This window comes from Marmota marmota, unplaced genomic scaffold, assembly GCF_001458135.2.
Source record: "Marmota marmota marmota unplaced genomic scaffold, marMar, whole genome shotgun sequence".
NCBI lineage: Eukaryota > Metazoa > Chordata > Mammalia > Rodentia > Sciuridae > Marmota > Marmota marmota.
The window spans coordinates 65142640-65162598 of NW_026000026.1; the positions used below are offsets into that span (position 1 = coordinate 65142640).

Sequence of the window (19959 nt, forward strand, 5' to 3'; positions counted from 1 at the left end):
ATATGCATATGTGCACATCTGAAAAGATGGTCACATAAACATAAATGGTGGAAATCTTTAGATAATAAGATTTAAGTAGCCTCAATTTTCTTTTTTAAATACTTACTAAAATCCTACTGTGTGTATATCTCTCTCTCTCTTTTTGGGGTGTGTGTGTGTATTGTTTTGCCATTCAGAGGAGCATAAAAGAGATAAAAGCTTACAACCCAGAGAGACTACAGTCAATTCTAGGCCACAACAGAAAATAATTAATTAGAAATAATTAATAAGAAATCCATGTCTGGTAAGGAAAGGTGAAAGAGGAACTAAAAAGTAGCATAAAGCAGCTTCACAGTGGAGGGAAAGAAGCAGTCAATGTCCACTTTTGCCACTAACTAGCAGTGTAAACCTGGACAAGATACAGATTATCTTTGAGTCTAAGTTTCAAAACTGCAAAACAAAGGTGTTAAATGGATGTCTTCAAAAGTTCTTAACAATTCTCAGAGTCAGTGGTTAAAATTTTCAGAAAGTTATGAATGTCACAAATCCATCTCCTGAGAGTCACAAGTGGATTATTCTGCAGTTCATCAGTTTATATTTTAATTGGCTTGTACAGGATGTGAAATTCTTTAGTCCAGAAAATACGAACAATAGTAGAAACCTCAAAACATGCTTGGGCAGTAGTTATTAGAACTATGATTCAAGGAGTAGGATAATACACTACCCTTTAAGGAAAGAGCACACATCAGACACCTCACTGTCCCGCTTAAAGTTCATTTCCAAGCAGTTGACAGTTCCCTTATAACAGTTCACTTTACACAGATTAAAAAAAAAATACATATGATCTCTCTGACACTGTGATATTTATCTTTCTACTGACAAAAATGTAAGGAAGGAGTCAAATGAGACTTTGATGGTGCATTCCACTGTGATTCAGACACATCAATAAATCAAATCTGGAGAGCTGTCAATAAAAATAGAATAAACATCATTAGCATGTTAATAACCTGCAAACCACAAGCCTGAAAAACCACAGCAAGATAGAGCAAAGGGAAGTCAACATCTTTCCCTGTCTTACCTCTAGGACTTTGCCCTTAAGCAGTCCACTGGGTCCTGCCTGCTCCACTCTAGCAAAAGAAAAAAAAGGAAAAAAAAGGAAGAAAAAAAAAAAAAATATATATATATATATATAAAATCTGTATTTTAAAATCTCTGTAATTTAAAATTAAGGGAATATGTTGTAGTCTTTTTAAAAAATGAGAATAAATAATCTGATTTTAAAAATAACTTTTAAAAACTGTTGATCTTTTAGTTATAAGAAACATTTTGAATGTTGAAATAGTCAGAATGTGATTTAGTCAAATGGACCCAGATGAGTTAAAGAAAAGGTCAAAGAAGATGAAAAAAAAAAAGTAAAAACAAAACCTCAAAACCATGTGCCACACATGAAGAGTCCAAAGTTTATAGGTAGAAGGCTGAAAAGCTGCCTTTGCCATCACTTCCAATCAGATTACTAGAATACAAAAAAACTCAAAATTACATATAAGCACTGAAAGTAAGTGATTCATCTTCTCAACTAAACAAGAAATTAGAAATTAAAGCTATGCTTCCTGGACTATTTTTAATTTAATTTACTCTCCTATTACTTATTATGATTTTGTGTATATATGTACAAAGTATGTTTTTAAAATCATGACTCATCAAAATATATTTTGAAGAAAAATCCAAGTGAAAAACATTTCATAAATATAAAGTAATCATACTGATAGATATTATTTTATGGAAACATAAAATGTAAGTGCAGATTGCTGAATTTTTCTTTTTAATCTTTACTTATAAACCTGATTGTACCTTATCCATTTAATCTGGGAACAAAGAGATGTTTATGAAAACACACAGTGATGAGTACACTGTAATTACCTTATTTTCCTCAGATAATTACCAACACTTCAGTGTTACCATATGTTAAGTAGTAAATAACCTTCAAGAATCTGCTACTGTCTTTACAAAGTTTGATTTAAGACCTTTACTGTCAATTTACAGGAAACCATAAGGCTAGGATGGTGATAAAGCACTGATGATGGATGGTACCACCCAAGCCACCATTCTAATAATGAACTAATGATTCATGCTCAAGGTGCTTTTGAAACATGATTAAGTCTCCAAACATTTCACTAAGGTGGGTTCCCATTACCCTGATCATAAAAGAGAACTCAAATAAGTTTGCCAAGGTTATACAGTGAATGACCCAAGTTTGGAAAAGAATTAGAACAAAAACATAACAGACCCCAGCCTCCCAACTGCCATTGTAAGCTGTATTCATTAGTATTCAGAGAAGCCTTTCAGAGTAATTTATTTCCTTGCTCTGAGTCTATCTGACCTTCTCTGGTGGCCACTGGCAAGTGTTTGCCAAAATGTCACTGACCAAAAAGCTCTTCACAATGCCATGTTTTTTCAAATGAATATGTCATGAATCAGATGAAAATGTCATCAGTGATTTTGACAACAATAAAAGAAAATATTGAATGGATTTAAGAAAGAGAAGATCCCAATTAAAGAAGTAAAAATTACCAGAGAAAATGTCATCAGTAACCATCAACAAATAAGTAAGGAGAGTACAGCTTTCAGAAAGCAAAGGAGCCACAACCTAAAGGGCGGGGTGGGGGGGAATCAGCCAAGAAGCAAATGCTCTTTAATGGATCAAAGAGGGAAGAAAGACTCTTTTTACAAAAGCTTGTGAGAAAATTACTCTTTCTTAGAGATCAGACTGTTGTTCCTAGGGGAAGAAAGAATGAGAATATGGGAGGCAGTGTGTCTAAGCACCTGTGAGGAGCTCTTCATTTTCTTATTTGCATGTCAAAATGAATGACATAATTTGTGAATATCAAAAGTAATCATAGAAAATTAAGTAGAAATTAAATAAAAATTTACTCCTTGATGCCCTTAAAATAGAATCTCAAAAGTTATTGATTTTTCACTTTGCAGTAAGTTTCACCTGTATAACTATTTAAAATCAAACAACCCAGTTGGATATATCTATTCTTTTAAAATTTTAAAAAGGGAGAAGGGTGGTCTCACTGAGAAAATTATTTTTGTACTAAGTCTTGGGAGCTTTATCAAAAACAGACCTAACTTGCAAATGCTACTATTAAAATAAATAACTGCCACTTATTATTGATGAATAGAATATATTTTTTTATGTTCTGGAATTTTCATCTGTATATAATTGGCAAATTTTAAATAATAGCTTTAATAGAACTTTCAAAATAATATATGCATAGGCTTTTCATTACCTGCCTGAGGATTAACTATTTTGAAAATTAACTGTGGTCCAGGTTTAGTCCTAAGCAGTTTACTTCACCTAAACACATAAAGAACATCGTTCTTCGAACAGTCAGTTAAAGTGAAATCAATGTTAATATAAGCAGTAATAAAACAGACAGTTGCATTTTAGGATTTCCCTCTATACTGGATTATTATCCCATATTCTCCCCTATAAATTTCCCCAAGTCGAGATCAATATGGATCATCACAGATTCTAAATGTTTTATTAAATGCAATGTTCACATGTAGAACCTACTTAGAGGACCAAAATACAGTGTACAACTAACAGTGATAAATTAGTAAAGATAAATACAACCACTGTAATTAAACAGTAGAAAAATATTTTAGAAGAAAAATCACAAGGAAAATATATGTGCATATAATAAATAACAGGAGAATAGCACTATAAAATTACTGTGACTTTGTTTCTATTTAAAGTTATGTTTTTCACAATGGGAGGTGACCATCATGTAGCAGCATTGTCTGTGCCAATGTCTAAATATCTGTCAGGGCCTGCTGGGTAATACTTTATACTTCTCCTCCTCTAACAAGCTTCCCTGTTATCTCCTACTTGGAGATGGATGGCTGCCAAGAGCTATCTATCTCTCTCTCTCTCTCTCTCTCTCTCTCTCTCTCACTCACACACACACACACACACACACACACACAAAGCTGTCTGAGTACTGTGAATAAACTTGTGAAAGAAAAATCCTGGACACAAAAAGAAGACTGGTATCTATTTATAGATTAATTACTAAAAGTTTCTAATTCTAATAATACTATAAAAAACATTAACTGTATAGTAATGTATATTTCTTCAAAGATAGCCATCTCATAAATATACAGAAATCTGCAGAAAGAAAATTTTTTTTCAAGTTCATAACTAAATTAAATAAAAATGACAAGGCATTGTCTTATTTTGTCATTCCTCTTCTAAATAAATTGCTGCCACAAAAATATCATGTTACTTTGGGATTTTTCTCCTTCTGTTTGCATTCTATTTTTTTAATCCAGTAAGGTTAACATGTTGTCAGTTAAATTAAAATGACATTCATACCCACACCATGTACAATCACAAGAATAGGAAGTTATATTCCATGTATGTATGATATATCAAAATACATTCTACTGTCATGTATAACTAAAAAGAACAAATTAAAAAATTGCATCCATGTACCTCATGCATAAACCACCATTCTATGTTGGTGAATTCAATGAGTGCCTGATTAACTCTTGAATTACAATTATGGAACATTTTTAAAAGTTGTATCTACAGTGCTTAAATGAACTTGAATATTTTGACTCACTTATTTAATTTGTTCCATTTCTTATACAATTTGAGTAGATCTTTTCTGTTCACTATATTGCTTGCCATCCAACTAATCAATCAGTAAGCATTTCTCTAGCTCTGGGTAGGAGCTTATAACTATGGAAAAGTCACAATTTCTGAACATAATTTTAATTTCAATGTCACTAATATAATACTCTGAAGAAATTTGTGACCCATCTGAGTGTAAATCAAAACAAACAAAAATATGCAACTTATTCTTTTCCTCCTCTACTCAAACAAAAAATAAGACTCTTAAAATATACATTCCCCACGTAGAAAAATATTTGTGTGTATGTGTATTATGAGCAATGCAATAAAATATTAAAATACATTGGCAATTTATTAAAGGAGAAAAGATTAAATCAAAACCAAAATAGAAATTCAGTTTAAATTCAAGTTAGAAGAAAAAATGGAAACTATTTCCCAAATGAAACCAGTTCTCAAAATACTATAATAAATCATGGAGGAAATGCTCCAAGGCTTTATTCAACAGGCAATAAAAACCCAGAGGCTGGTCTGATTAGTGTGCCGCTATGGTAAATGGTAAGATGAGCAATATATATGTCAGAATCACCTGCTCACTGTGACTGGTTTATTGATGCATGGTCAAGGAGCAGTTAGAATTAAGAATAAATGCATTTCAAAAATGAAAAGATTCCCACTTCTATTTGTAGGGTATTCTGGCAGATATCAATAATATTATTACCTATAAACCATAGAACCTAAGTCCTGCAAGACTTATTACTAAAGGTATAGAAGTTAAAAGACAAAAATAAAATGGTGATTAATTCTCAGCCATAACCACTCTAAGGCAAAGTCTCCTTTCTTTATTTCTCCTTAATGTGACAATAGAGAAGAAAAGGACAGATATTTAACCTTTAGTATTAATATCTGTTTAATATTAATATCGAGATATTTATTTCTAGTAACACTAGAAACAGCAAATGGGCATCATTTTATTGTAATACTTTATTTGATGATATTTATTTTATTGTTATGATATTTTAATGCTGTGTAGCTAATACTTGTATTCAGTAGACTCCATTGGTAGGTTTAACTGTTTATTGTAACCAAGAGTATCTTTATACTCAGAATAAGCTGTTGGTGGTTCAGATGGACATGCATTCAATCCTAACTCTACCTACTAGATGTGATCATCAGAAAGATAGATTACCTCTTTGTGCCTTGTCTTATCTCATCTACAAAATAGGGCATAATGATAGCTATGTCACAGAAGAAAAACTCTTAGCACCTTGTCTGACTTAATATAAAATCCTCAACACAGGGCAACCACAAAGTATCTTAGTCATCAATTGCTATATATGAACCACACCAAAATTAAGTAGCTTTAAAAGTGGGACTTTTATTTGCTTTCAATGCTGTGGGCTAGTGATATGACTTTAGTCCAGCTGAAGTTCTGCTGATTTCACTATATGAGACTACAGGAAACTGAAGGCTTGACTAAGACTGGATGGTCTACAAGGATCTCACTCACATGTCTCACAGTTGGTCCTGACTGCTGGCTAGACTTCTGTCTTCATATGGTCTCTTATCCTTAGAGAGACTGGTCTGGGCTTATTCACATGTTGATGGAAAAAGTCCAAAGAGGCAAGAACAGAAATTGCAAGAACAGAAATTGAAGCCAAAGCTTAGAAATCCCATAACATAATTCCCACTATAGCTACTATTAGAGCAAGTCACAAAGCCAACCCAGAAGCAAAGGGATAGAGAAACAGACTCTACTTCTTGATGGGAAAGCCGGCAATGTCACATTGCACAAGGGAAGTGCATATACAAACAGGAAAAACTTGTGGCTATATTTTGCAATCTCTTATACTTTGAAAAATGAGACGATTTTTATAGCACTTAGGTTATCTTTCAACTATAAGTAATAATTGTGGAGTTCAAGTTGTAAAGGGCAAAAAAAGAAGTTGTAGGGCTGGGGATCTAGCTTATTGGTAGAGTGCTTGCCTCGCATGCACAAAGCCCTGGGTTCAATCCCCAGCACCACCGAAAAAAGAAAAAAATACTAGTTTGAATTTTCCCCCCAATGGAACAACACTGCTCTGCTTCCTTCAGTGACAGATTTTAAAAGAAGACCAAGATCCCAAACCCATGACTCAGTGGTTGTTTGCTCCGTTTGTTGGGTGGTTTTTCTATGTTCTAAAAGTCCTCAACACTTTTCTTTTGATCTTATCAATATATTTATTCCTATCTGATGTGATAGTTTTACATTTAACAAGCAGCTTTCTAATTGAACATACCATAACAAATAGCATCACTATGAAATCTAGATTGAGTATATAGTACTTCTAGAAACTATGAAATTCATAAAGAAGTAAACATGTCATTGTAAAAAATCATACACTTTTGTTCTTCTCCATGAAAATGGTCACTAGAGAAAAAGTTGGCTTTTGTGATGCAGTTAATTAGCTAGGATGAATGAACTAGTCATACTGATTAAGAAGATAAAACTTACAGTAAATAATTCTTAGGGCTGGGGTTGTGGCTCAGTAACAGAGTGCTCGGGTTTGATCCTCAGCACCACATAAAATGAATAAATAAAATAAGGGTATTATATCCATCTACAACTAAAAAATTCTTCATATCTACTAACAAACAAAAAAGGAGAAAGCTAAAAACTTGAACTTTATCCTTAGTTTACTGTATCAAATATCAGTTTCCTCAATATATTTCTAAATTTCTTGTCATAATCCCAGAAAGTTACAAAATGATAATTGTTACCAAGACTAATCTTTAACATGTGTGCCTCTGAAGGATTCATTTCTACATCACAGTCCTCAAAACAACTAATCAATTTGCTTTGGACAACCGCACAGGACAGAATATACCACAAAACACACTACATAGTAAGAATCACTCCTTACAAAGGCAGAGAGGAAAAGGAAAAAGCTACTCACTATCTGGCAATGTGGTGAACAGAGAAGCAGTTTGTGGAATGGTTAATTCCCTCACTAATGGCATCTATAATTTTTAATGATTCCAAGAATTGCCATTATTTTCAACTTAGGATCTGGTACAGCATTATCTTCATTGAGAAACAGTTGGAAACTGAAGTTGTTTTTAATTTTAAACAGTGCTGCCAAAATCATAATACTCAATAATAAGGAAAATCTCAATAATGTTAAATGTGCCTAATCTGGTTTTTAAGTCATTTTAAATTTTTGATTATATTATAAGAAGTCAAATAGCATTCTTCTAGAGGAAATGTCACTAGCCAGTGCCTCTTTTGGTGGCTATTTCTCTTCACATTGACCAAGGCATCTTGGCATGAATTACTGAAAGTAGATAATTCAAATTGATAATTAGTGGTTGTTAAGGTTTAGAGAAGAGGAGTCTCCCAAAAGCTCAAGTGTCAGACAATGAAAGAAAGTTCAGAAGTGAAACTGTTGAGTTATGAGTGCATTAATCAATTGAATGGATTACCTGGGTGATAACTATAGGCAGGAAGAGATTGGTCACTGAGGGTATGCCTTTGGGGTATATATTTTGCCCCTGGTGATCGAGAGTTATGTCTGCTTCCTGACTGTCATGTCCTAAGCTGATTTCCTCCTTCTGCTGGGATGTTCTGCCTCACCTCAGGCCCAGAGCAATGAAGTCAGCTATCTATCAACTTAAGACTTAAACTGTGAGCTCCAAATAAATCTTTCCCCTCCTCTAAAATTGTTCTGGTCAGATTTTTTGGTCAGCAGAAAAAAAAAAAAAGTTAAAATAGGGGTTAAAGGTTACCCTATCCTACAGTTCAGGAATAGGTAATCTACTCCTCAACTTATTTTGTAAGAAATCTTATAAATGTCTAAAATAGCCTTTTTTGTTTAATTATTTCAAAGTTTTACATGGGTGATAAATACACTATATGTTATATGGAATAGTTATCACTTTTTAAAAATAGTGACTATTCTAACATTTTTTAATTATATTGCTTACTAATCTTAATTGCCAGGATTCTAAGATGGTTCCAAAGAGCATCTTGAACAAACAGAAAAGCAATTAGCCTAAATTAATTGCTTTGCTGATGTGATTTGCAGTAGGTATGCATAGTGGTTTTGAAACTCCTGCCAGTGCTTTCACAACTTGATGTTTTGATGATTTTTTTAGCCTATTTTTGCACCAGAGCAATTAACCAGATAATTGTTCTAATGTGAACCTGGACTTAATCAGTATGTTTAGGTTCACAGTAGCAATTAATCAAATACTAAACATATATTTAAAGAACATTACTTAAAAGTACTACAAGAAGAGCTAAGAAAAAACTTCCAACATTTTTTTTCATATAGCCATACCTTTCTCACCAAGGAGAAGAGCAAATGCTGTAACTATTTCCTTTTCCTTTTTTCAATTAATAAGAAAGGCAAGTGAAGTTTCTAGTTCTTCATTTAAAAGTATTCCAGTCCCTAATGAACATGAAAATTTTATTTATTGTAAAAATAATGAGACTATAGCTTTCAAATAAAGAGCATACAATACATAAAGCAAGCTCTATCTGAATACAGACAATGACACCAAATCCTTATTAAATATCAGCTTCATTTAGAAATAAATAAATCTGGAAGAAAGGGAGCATTTGAACCAACTTGCTGAATTTCAGCCAATGTTTGAAACAAATTTAAAAGCAGATTTATTCATCCTACAAAAGCAGAATTTATAATTCTCTTAATACAAATGTATAAAAATTACTTCTCAGAGCAGTGGCCCATGCACAGTGTGGGGGGAGGGGATGAAATAAAAGTAAGAGGCCCAAAGATGAGGACACAGGACCTTCTTAAAAGGAGAGAGACTTGAGCTGGGTTTGTGGCTCAGTGGTGGAGTGCTCACCTAGCATGTGCGGGGGCCTAGGTTCAATCCTCAGCATCACATAAAAATAAATAAAAAGAAAATAAAGATATTGTATCCAACTATAACTAAAAAATAAATATTAAAAAAAGGAGAGAGACTTAAAACAGCACAATGATATATGCCACTAAAAGAGGGATGTGCAATGAATTCAGTTAGACAATAACGTGATGCAGCACTTCATTATAATCACCATTATTATTTCATATTTTCTTTAAATATAAAGTATTTCATATTCATTTTAAGAGAGATTAATAGTTGCAGTGTTCCTATAATTGTTAATGTCAATTTTGCTATAATCATACTTCAATAAATAAAGAGCTATTTTATAGTGCTTTAAAGTAAATATTTTATCAGTTAAAGAATTATATACATAAAACCATTCCATTTTCATAAGGCAAAGGGGTCCAAGCTAAAAGTATTCTGTCATTCTTCATGTCTTCAGGAAACCACCCCCTTTCTTAATTTTTAAAAGGACTGTCATATAGAAAATAACCCAGGTACATGTATGTCAGGTCTGCCATTTTTAATTATCACCAATCAAGTCCCAGAAATGTCTTCTCTGGTTAAACGTGTGTACCTATTTTATGAGATATTTCTTTATGCCACTGTTCATAAACTATTTTAGGATGAAGTCAAATCCCTTGTACTAAATTAATAACTAATCACAGGAGATATTTATCATCTCAAGACTTTTACAAGAATTGTCAGATTTAATCACCTTTCTCATATTTTCACTATTTACTGGGCTTCATTTATCATACATTTTAAAATTTTGACAACAGTGAGTTATTTTACTTACTATTTCTAGTTTGAGTGATTAAGCATAAGAGAACTCCTAGAAGAAGTTGGGGTGGGAAAGATGGTCAAATTCATCCAAGCAGTCAATAATAAAACTACTGTTTTCATCAAAAAAAAAAAAAATGAAGATTTACTTCATTATTGACAATTTAAAAAAAGATTTGAGCCAAAACCATAGGCTCATAGTACTACGTTCATTATCATATGAAATGCATCACATTCTTTCCCAAAATTTAATCATGAATTTTGATTTCATATCATTAGAAAACATATTTTGTTTTCTTTTGTTTTAAATCCTGCAAACTTCACTGGAGGTGTAGTTTGTAGAAGAACATGTGCTTAGTATTCATGAGGTCAATCCTAGCACCAAAAACAAACAAACAAAATTTAAAAAGCAAACAAAAAAAACCCTCCTATTAATGCCCACTATATCTGTTTATTCATGTTTATATTGCCTGGAAAACATAAAGTTAGTAGCAATATTTACAGTAACACACTCAAGAATGCCCATAGTATAACACAAGTGAAGCTCTATTATTATTTGTAGTGGCATTCACTTGTACATTATTGCTCACTAGGTTCCAAAGACATATAAAAATTAAAATTATCATTACAGGTTAGTACTATAATAAAAATTCACATTATTTTGTTAAACAACATAATATGAACATGGAGAAACACTAGACAAAACTCATTCACAACAAATCTAATTTCCTTCACATTTCCAGAACTGGAATTAGAAATCAAGCAGGCTGGGAGAAGATGCATCTTATATAGATATTCCTTTCAAGTCATTTCGCTAGGTTAAATTCTTTGGGATTACAGGCTAATTAGTATTTCCTTAAAAATTATATTAGTAACTAGAAATACTGAATGAATTGGCAACAACTGATATCCACTATTACTACTATTGAACAATTGACAAATTCCTTCAAATTCGAATACAGTAAGAATCTTACATGACAATAAATATATACATTGTTTTGCCAAAGCAATTTGACCTGTTGTAGAAAAATACCATCAATTATTTGAAAAATCACATATAAAAGAAAAAGTGTATAGATTAGTCACATCAATCATTTCTTACCAAAGGTACTAAAACCATTAATGAAATTAGCTTCCTTCTCCTTAATTGAAAAACAAAGTATATATCCAGTATTCTTCTTTAATTGACAATGGTTATTTGCTAAAAGTGAAAAGAAATATTCACAGAAAGCGAAATAAATGTGTGCCATTACATACTTAAATACCTGCACAAAATTCATGAGAAAATTTTGAGACCAACTGTGAGTTTAGGTGTGATATAAAAATGGACAAGACTTTCTACTTTTCCTCAAAAAATTTCATAAGAAATGAAGAATATTTATAAATGGAATTGTTTGAAAAAATACTTATTACAAAATAAGCTGTTTTAAAAAATCTTCAACTGCATGTATACAATGAAATATCCAAAATTTGTCACCTTTTATACATGCTATAGGGAAAAGAGAAGACAACCTTCTAGTGATGTTCAGAATTCTCAAGCATAGTCTGCTGAAATCAGATAACCTTACTACTTAAGGTAAAACATTTAGAAATTCAGAAGGGAGCAGCGGCAGCACAAATGTTAAAACTCAAAGAATACCAAGATGACAAGCATGGAGTGGGACTTTCCTGAGCCTACCAGGACATATGGTCCCCCTTAGGTTTGAGGGAGAATAGGGTACTGGAGACAATGAGCCCTTAGTGAATAGAGCTTGGATTTTGAAGGCATACAAAAATAAGTTCTGTTCCTGTCTTCACCTGGTGCGAGTGGTCCACATCTCTGGGCCTTAATTCCTTTGTCTGGGGTTCATAATTTCTTTCTCAGGGTTATAGCTGAGATTATAGCTGAGATTAAATGGTACAATGTATATAGACACTCTGATACTGATTGTAATAAATCGGTAGCTATTATTAGTTATTGTTATTATCCTTGCTCCAGAAAAGAAGAAAACTGTGGGAGAATATTATACACTCTGACCTCAACTGGCACTTCAAAACCAAGTACAGTTTTAAAGAGAGGGCTAAAAATAGATAGACGGACACAGAAGACATCACTTTTGCAGATGGGTTGGAAGCCTAGCTACTGGTTGCTTCAATACCATACTATCATTCTCGGTATGGTCTAACAAATAATTGTGAATATGTAAATATAAGACAATGTCAAAAGATGACTACTTCAAACTAACATCACTTGCTCAGAAAGATGCCTAAAATCTTCCCAGGACTCAGTAAACTATATTTCATTATTCTTTTGGCATAAATATGAATGAATGTTATACAATAAATACAAAAAATATCCAGTAGATTACAGAACTAAGTCAAAACTCAGTTTTACTAAAGCTCCAACTAGCCAGCCCAGCCACATTATTAGGTACCAAAAGTATTCAGTCAGACAGCTCAGCCTTTTACTAAGGAAGGACAGTGCGACTGAAATCAGGAAGCTGCTTTAATAGTAAGCATTATTATTGTTTTGTTTTGTTTTTTTCTTAATGCTGAGATCTCACTATGTTGCCCAGGCTGGCCCTGGACATCTGGGTTCAAGTGATCTTCATGCCTTAGCCTCTGGAGTAGCTGGATACAGGCAAGCACCACCATGCCCATTAAAATAATTAGTATTATTTTGCTTCCTCTTTATTTCCAAGTTTTCAGACTTTTATAGGAGAAAGCTGGCCATACTCTACACTCTATACTCTAAGATGAAAAGTATTCCTCTCCTCTAGACCACTTAACTTTAACAGAAATCAAACTCAAATTCAACTATGCCTGCTGGATTCAATGGATAGGTTTGTCCCCCTTGGGCAATCTTTAAATCTGAGACTCTAGGAGAATTAAGTAATATTAGGGGATCGAAATGAAATAAAATTCTAAGTCCACTGTGACATGACATTCACTAGAAGATGGTAGATTATCTACCCAGTCCTGGAACACTTATAAATACAATATATAGCGTATGTTCACAAAACAATTCTGGAAATAAAACACAATGGGCACTCAGCAAATATTTTATTATACCAACACCTGCTCAAATCCTTTCTGAACTTTATTTCTAAATATCACCATTTTTTATTGAATAAACGGAAATTTGAAGAAAGAAACAGAATAAACATTCAGAAATGATCAAGGGAGTTAGAAAAATCTTTATATAAAGCCTCATTGAGTTTTACATGAGCCAGAGTACTGTCAGTCTCACTGAACAAGGTGGAAGAGTAATCTGTCATGTTACAACAGTAACCTGAATAAACTTAAAAGACTCAACAGGGCTTTTCCTATAAGGAAAGAGAAAAATAGTATTAAGATTTTTAACACTAAAAACAAAGGAATCATGAGTCAAATACTAAGTACCACCAATGAATTCATTTAAAAACAAACAAGCTTAGGGGCAGAGGTTATAACTCAGTGGCAGAATACAAACTTAGATGTCCAAGTCCCTGTGGTCAATATCCAGAACCAAAATAAATAACTTTAAATGACAGTTTTGAAGTTGAAGGAGTTTAGTAAACTAGTCCAACCCTCTTTATCTTACATGAGAGTGAGTTTTCCATCTTAGAATGTCATCAATGAAAATAAAAGCTTTTAACTTATTGTAAACTAAATTGTTTCCTTTTTTTTTTTTTTTTAACTCCCACCTATTGGTCAAAGTTTTAGTGTCTGAAATAACAAAAAACTAATTCAGGTAGATCAATTAACTCTCAGTTATCTGTCATACATCTTACCATACTCTAAAAGAACTATCTGGCTTAAAATATGAAATATCTAAAAATCTCTACATTCTGGGTTTTAAAGGAGAATTCAGGTTGTAGACTATGTGGAAGACAGCCAGATAATATGGAAGCATGGTCGTGCCTGGTGAGAAGAGTAGAGAACTGGAGCAAAGTCCAAGAGAACAGCCCATTCCTTGTCCTGCAAAATTGTGTTGCAAGATCCAAAACATTTTCAACAAAAGATCCAAATTCAGAATTCTTATGTGCACTATCCCAATTTTTAAAGTGCTAACAACTGTTTCAATTTTTAAAAACACTGTATATGCCAAACAAAACACCTTTGTAGACTGGATTCAGATGTGACCTATCAGTTTGCAACTTCAAATGGTCTTATTTAAAAATTTTTTTAAAGAGAAAATATCTATAGTTATCACCCTAAACTTCAGCACATATAAACGGAATTAGCAATATGTTGTCGACTTTATTATATAGTTAAACTATCCACAACAGTCTAAGATTTAAAATTGTCCAATTTTTGAAGTATATACTGATTTAACAGCTCCCTGCACATAAAATATTCAACACCAAATTACGGCATCATAATCCACTTCAACAACAACTGCTATGGTTTGGATGTGGTTTAAGTATGTCCTCCAGAGACTCATGTGTTAGGAAATTGGTCCTCAGTGTGGCAGTGTTGAGCTGGTGGAACCTTTAACAAGTGGAGTCTACTGAAAGCTGGTTAGGTCTTTTGGGGATGCTGTGCTCAAACAGACTATGGTGGTTCTCATGAGATCTCAGTTGGTTCCTACAAGAATATGTTGTTATAAAAAGGCAAGTCTGATCCCTGAATTTTTCTCTGGCTTCCTTTCTTACCATGAGACCTCTTCTGAAGGTATGTCTCACACTGTGATTAGGACTCACTAGAGACTAAACTCATGGGCCACTTTATTTTAGATTTCCTGCCCTAGCTAAATAAAATCTTTTTCATTATATATTACCCATCCTCTGATATTTTGTTATAGCAATGAAAAACCCTGGTTTTTGCTATGCTTTCTGATGTTAGCTAGCAGATGCTAAATAATCTTTCATTTCTCTTATATTATTACGCTATAATAATTGCTCCTAATTCATAATTAAGTATTGTCAACTTTCAAATGAAAAAAATCATTTGATACTGAGTATACTGATAGTAGGACTGGATTAAGGTTCCCCTCCCCCAGGATCAATGTCAAAAATTGAAAATGGGGAGATTACCTTTTTGATAGTAGATTTAAAAATTAAAAGTAGCTTTTATAAAGATCTATTAAAGTTAATTATATTTCTTTTAATACTTATTGTCACAAAAAGAGCTATTATAAGCATATTTCTATAAAGATGCTCAGAATCATTCAGTTTTTCACATATCAGTTTTTTTGCATACAAAACATGCTGCTTTGGGGCACTGTGTCAAACATACAAATATGTTAAAGATCAAAATAGATTTAAATTGCAAATGATTTATATCAAGTACAAAGAAACATTTGAATAAACTTATAGTCAGAGACAGGGAAAAAGACATAATAATCTTATGTTTAATTTAAATCACTGATAGAAATAGTGTTCTCTTTTCATATAACACTGGAATTTATTTGTATTCAAAAGCAATGGTAAATGTCAAATGACTATAAGACCATCCTTCTGAATACAAGAAAATATCATGCTGTTTAACTCTCACAACACAAAAAGTGCCTTCAGAAAAACAAAAGATAAAGAACAGCATGTCTCAGTCAAATAGATCAATTGCAGTACCACAACATGCTAGCAGATAACCATGAGCATACAGAAAATTTCCTTAATTACTATATACTTTTAAACATTTGAACTTCAAAAAATATTCAGATAAGAACTTTAAAAATCTATAAAAGTAACTAAGATTAGTATCGAAGTTAATCTTAATGTGAGGAATGCTTATTAAAATTAGCAACATTTAAGATGGATCCTTAAAATTGCTATTATATAGGCTACTATGTAATTTATAGAATATAGGTTCTAGTGTTGAAAGAAAATAATGAGTTCAATAAAATAAAAAAGCTAAATGTCAATTGTGTATGAATTTCAGCTATCAAATGAAAAACTGACTCAATAGCCACTTACTTTTTCTTGTTTGTCCTCATTCACTTGTGTGAGTGTGTGTGTGTGTGTGTGTGTGTGTGTGTGGCAGTGGGAGGGGAGGGGGAGTAGTGTTCTGGAGATTGAACCCAGGGCCTTATGCATTCAAGGCAAGCACTCTACCAACTGAGCTATAGCCCCAGCCCCTCATTCACTTTTTACTTTATCAGTGACACACACACACACACACACACACACACAAAAAGCATTAAAAAGCCAAAGTCAAATAATTGGTCTAAATTTAATAAGACTAATCTGACCTTACTCTGAAAGAAAGACTTAAATGAAAACATGTGTAAAGTGCCTATCAATTACCTGGGTAATAAAGGTTACTTTTGTCCCCACTATCCTCATTATTATCATTAAGTCTTATATAACCTAAAAACAGCAACCTTTGAGAGCAGCAGGGTCTCAGTGCCTCCAGTCTGAGACATAGTACCAAGTATTTAGTAGGAGGTTAATAAATGCTTTCTTGATTTACTGAAGGATAATAATAATAAATGAATGTAAAAGAGAAGCTAATTGATAGTCTAAAAGCATTAGTACATTCCAGTGGCCTCTATATGAAAGGTTACTAACCCATCTCAGCTAAGTGGTGAAATTATAATTAGGTCTGATGGGAAGTCCCAGATTTATACCAATATAATTAAAAATATTACTTAGCTTGGTAATATAGTATGGCAAGAACAATGAGATGAGTAATTTAGATGATCCTGTAAAGTGGGTTTTAATGTTTAAAAGTTCTATTATAGTACACAGGATAAGTGCAAGTAGTATAATTAAAACCTAAAAGAGTCTGATCTTTAAAACTCTACTGGTCAACCTCATTAACATGCATGTTTTCTCAATTAATCCAAACTTTTCCATTAAAAACAAAAATATACTTTCATTCATTGAAAATAAATCTCCACAGTATATATATTTAAGATCAAACACCAAATAACCGTTACAGTTAAATAGAAAAGAAATGATTGAAACTGCATAAGGTTTGAAAACATGAAGACTAACAAAGAGAAGGAAAGGCACTGTGAGGGCTGCCCACGTTTTCATTCTGTAAGTCACCCAGTTACAGCTAAATAAGCATTTAAAGATCTGGAAGACTGGAAGTTCCTGGACTTCTTTGTTTCAATGATATAAACTTATGCAATCCATAAAATCATATATGGACTGCATCATATTTAACAATTATAGTATCCTTCAATTAGTGACTCTCCTACATAGGACAGATACACAGAAAATTGTTGTGGAATATAATCTTTTTTTCAGAAACAGTTTTTTTTCCCTTTAATTTAATGAATTGCTAAGAAAGTTATCTCAATAGTAAGCTAATGTTAAACAACTAAAACTACAAAATCATTTTATTTACTTAATTTTATTATTATGAAAAGCTTTGTAAACATTATTTTAATCATTACATAATTGCCTATATAGAAAAATGTCAATTATAGAGAAAAAATTTAACTTTTAAACTATTATCAATTTTCCCCTAGATTTTGATATGCTTCATATAGTGAATATTACTAGAGAACAATAAATGCTTTTTATAAATGATGACCATATGTCCATGCTACATTATAAAATTTTTCAAGAAATTTGAATATTTGAAATATTAGTAAATATTATAAGAAAAATGTTATGGATTAAAGACTTAAACATAAGACCTGCAACTATAAAACCACTAGAAGAAAAAATTAAGGGGAATGCTTCATTCCACTGGAATGGGCAAAAATTTTTTGAACAAGATCCTAAAAGCACAAGACATAAAAGCAAAAGTAGACTACTGGGATTATATTAAACCTAAAATCTTCTGCACAGCAAAGAAAACAATCAGAGTGGAGAGATGACCTATGAAATGGGAGAAAATATTTGCAAACTACATAATTAATAAGGGGTAAATTCTCTATATATCTAAGATATATAAGGAACTCAAAGAATTCAATAGCAAAAAAAAACCCGAACAACCCAATCAAAAAATGGACAAAAGACCTAATTAGACATTTCTTAAAAGAAAACACACAAATGGCCAACAGGTATATTTAAAAATCCTCAATATCACTAATCATCAGGGAAATGAGCTATCACTTCACTCCAGTAAGAATGGCTATTATTAAAAACAACAACAACAAAAAATAAGTGCTGGCAAATTTGGGGAGAAGACAATCTTTTCACACCATTGGTCAGAATTCAATAGGTACAGCTGTTACAGAACACTGTTTGTCAGTTCCTTAAAAAATTCAAAATAGGATAACCATATGATCCTATAATCCTACCACTGGATATATATCCAAAGGAAATGAAATCTATATGTCAAAAAGACATTTGCACTCCGAAATTTACTGAAGCCTATCATAATACCCAAGATATGGAAACAATTAAATGTTCATCAACTGATGAATAAAGAAAACGTAGTATATATGTATGCATGTATTTATTTAAAAATAAATACTAGCAAAAATAAATACTTATATATATATATGTGTGTGTGTGTGTGTATATATATATATATATATATATATATATATATATCTCCACTAAAAGTATGAAATCCTGTCATTTGTAGAAACATGGATGAATCTGGAGATCATTATTTTAAGTGAAGTAAGCAAGGCACAGAAAGACAAGTACTGCATTATCTCAATTATATACAGAATATTAAAAAAAATTTGATTTCATATAAGAATCCTATGCTCATTACCAGAAGCTGGGCAAGAAGTTGATCAATGGGTAATAAGTTACAGTTAGACAAGAATAAGAAGTTCTAGTGTGCTCTTGCACAGTAGGGTGATGATAAATAATGATAATGTACTATTTCAAAAATCTAGAATAAAAGGATTTTGAGTGTTTTCACCACGAAAAAATAGGTTAATATTTGAAGAGACAGATATCTTTAATCTGATTTAAACATTAAACAATGTGAACAGATATCAAAATATCACATGGTACCCCACATATATGTACAATTATTACTTTATGTATCAGTTAAAATTATAAACATTAAAAATAAATACTAGCAAATATTTATTAAGAAGTAAAGGCTATCATATAATATAAAGAGTTATTCGGGATAATCTAAGAAAGTTTCACTAGAAATTCCCATAATTGGGGAAAATGAGATCTATATGATTTCATTATTGAAATATAAAATGAATTAGAAGTGGGGGGAGGGAGTCTTGGATGTAAATAATTATCTGATAAAAACAACAAATTATTTCTATTTATAAAAAGTATTTCAATCTAAATAGGTTTTAATTTTAGCTAAAATAGTGCTTTGTATTTTGAAAGCAAAATATATTTGGTGATCTATCTTTTAAAAAAATTCTTGAGGGCTGGGGTTGTAGCTCAGTGGTAGAGCACTTGCTTACCATGTGTAAGATATTGGATTCGATCCTTATCACCACATAAAAATAAATAAAGTTATTTAAAAAAATTCTTGAAAAGTTAGTGGGCAAGAATTCTGTCCCATGCCTATATTTACAAACCTACATCAACTAATCAGTATTGCCAATACAACTATGCAGTTGCTTTCAATATTAAAATCTACTCCTGAGAGTTTGTCTACATCTTTTTATTCCTTCAGGCAATACTTTAAAGAAGAATGGATTTATCATTATTTATAAGACTTTCCACTGTACACATTTTTACACTATATTTTAAACTGTTCATCAAATAACTTCCATTTTCAAAACAAATTATTCAAAGAACAAAATGTCTTCAAGAATAGGTCTAAATGTTTTATGTTTGGGATGATTTCTCAGAGTCATTTTCCTTAGTAAATATACAGTAAAATCAACCACA

The 19959-nt window shown here is 32.0% G+C and overlaps 1 protein-coding gene across 1 annotated transcript in view; it reads right to left on the reverse strand.

The window, feature by feature from the left end:
* Positions 1-19959, reverse strand: part of Fbxl17 (F-box and leucine rich repeat protein 17) — a 522788-nt gene that overhangs the window by 301101 nt on the left and 201728 nt on the right. The window lies entirely within an intron of this gene.